The sequence below is a fragment of the Austrofundulus limnaeus genome, unplaced genomic scaffold, assembly GCF_001266775.1.
Source record: "Austrofundulus limnaeus strain Quisiro unplaced genomic scaffold, Austrofundulus_limnaeus-1.0 Scaffold356, whole genome shotgun sequence".
In the NCBI taxonomy this organism is placed as follows: domain Eukaryota; kingdom Metazoa; phylum Chordata; class Actinopteri; order Cyprinodontiformes; family Rivulidae; genus Austrofundulus; species Austrofundulus limnaeus.
The window spans coordinates 560,661-562,663 of NW_013952758.1; the positions used below are offsets into that span (position 1 = coordinate 560,661).

Here is a 2,003-nt window from a genome sequence, read left to right on the forward strand (position 1 = left end):
TAAAAATATTTTTATACTATAATTATCCATTTGAAATATACTAACATCTCTCCTTTGTACCAACTAAGGCAAAAATGTAATTAATTCAGAAAATCTTTTCAGGACCCCACCTTGCTGTTTCGGGACCCCACTTTGGGTCCCGACCCCAACTTTGGGAAACACTGCTTTAGAGTACTAACACACGGATTTGGTTTCAGCCTGAAGTCTGAATTTGAATGAGGAACGAAACACAAGTTTTTCGTCTCTTCTGAACTTCCTGCGGGAAGTTCAGTTTAACTGGATTCTTTTTCTCGAGCTAATGAAGGCAGCATCAGCCTTAATTCCAATTTTGAACTTTTTCCTGAAAAGGGCCGGACTGCCGAGCTGAAGCTTGTCTCTTGACTAAACGGCAGATTCTCTGCGATGCTGTAAACAAAAACCCTGGGGAGTCGCGCTGACCACCCTCCTGCCCAAACCTCTGTGACGGTGAAGCCTTCAACAGGTAGAGGAAAGTTTTTGTCAGCTAGAGTCCAGCTGAGTGGGAGACAGAAGCTGATCTGGGTTGTTCTGGTAATCTTGATAAGATAAAGAGTTAAAAGCTAAATATTTACTAATCCTCCTTCTTCCTCCTTTTCTTAATCTAAATCTAGAAAGTGCCATAAGTTAAAGTACCTGTAAATTAAGTTTTATAACATCCAAAACTTGTTTACTGTTTCATGTGTTCACTTTCTGAGTGTTTATTTACAATACTTCACATCGGACGCGACGTGGTTTATTGTTAATATCTTGTCTCATAAAGTTTTGATTATTAAGCTTTAATTTGTATATAGTTAAGTTCATCTGTCTGTAAATAAATAATTTTATTTTAGAAAATTGAACTGGACTGGAACTGCAAATTATGGTCTTTTTCTCACTTCCCTTCTGAGAGGTGTTGTCTTTCATAAAAGAACTCGTGTTTCCTCAGTATTTGAGAAGGTGTAGAACCCTGGTGGACAAGGTTCTTACAAAAACAAGATTATTGCAATTTAACTTATCACATCCTGATAATGTTTATAAGGAAGCGCATCATAGCACATTTGAATATGATACACAAACTGTAGCAAGCAAACAGTGTATGCAAATGGTCATAATTCCGATGAGTGGTACCTGTGGTGTTGCTAATTTCCCCAACTGGACATGGGACACAGTCATAGCAGCAAACAGGCTTTCCTTTTAGAAGGACTTTATGAGCTCCGGGCCGGCAGCTTTCACTGCATACTGAAACAGGCAACTTCATTTCAAATAAGTGAAAACATACATATCGTCAGTATTTTTTTTTTTGGCAGACGTTTAAACACAATTATTATCAGAATTGTTCTGCTAGCTTTTAGGGTCAGTTACAATCTTTACCTCCTTGCTTCCTCCAGGCCAAATTATTGCATTTGTATCAAGAACAAACATCTGCCCAAGAGGAAGAGAAGCATCATAGTAGCCAACTGGTTTAAACTGAACGAATCCATCTGATACATGCTGCCAGTTCACCACTTCATACTTTGCAGCTACCACTCCTGTGAGGTCAAACCACACATGATCCCCATTACTTATGGTGAAATTCACCTGCTTTAGAGCCTCCACTATCTGAAACACAGTAAATGTTAATGTCTGTCAGTATTAACATCAACATGAGTTTAAAAAAAAAACTACAAACAAAACTGTATAGTTATTAGTTTAACCTCCCAAAGCTTGACCTCTGTAGACTTTGTACACCCTTAACTGTCAGAACACTCGAGGATGCTGTGCAGAGAATGAGCTACTGCATAGAAGGCTTTGTAAATATTGCTAGAGTATCTCAGTTCTGCCACATCATCATCATAATCTCTCAAAGCAGTTAATGTTAAGGGTGGAGGTCTGAGCTCTGAGTAATTACCGAACACTGAGAAAGGTTTAACAGATTTATTGAATAAATGTGAAAATGAGCATTGGGAGCTGGCCACCGGGATCAGCAGATCTGGACACAAGAAGCTGGGGTTAAGTCGGTTCAGATA

At 38.8% G+C, this 2,003-nt stretch overlaps 1 pseudogene; it reads right to left on the minus strand.

The window, feature by feature from the left end:
• Nucleotides 1-1,012: 1,012 nt before the first annotated feature.
• The window catches only part of LOC106528021 (extracellular calcium-sensing receptor-like), a 9,749-nt pseudogene continuing 8,758 nt past the window's right edge, over nucleotides 1,013-2,003 (minus strand).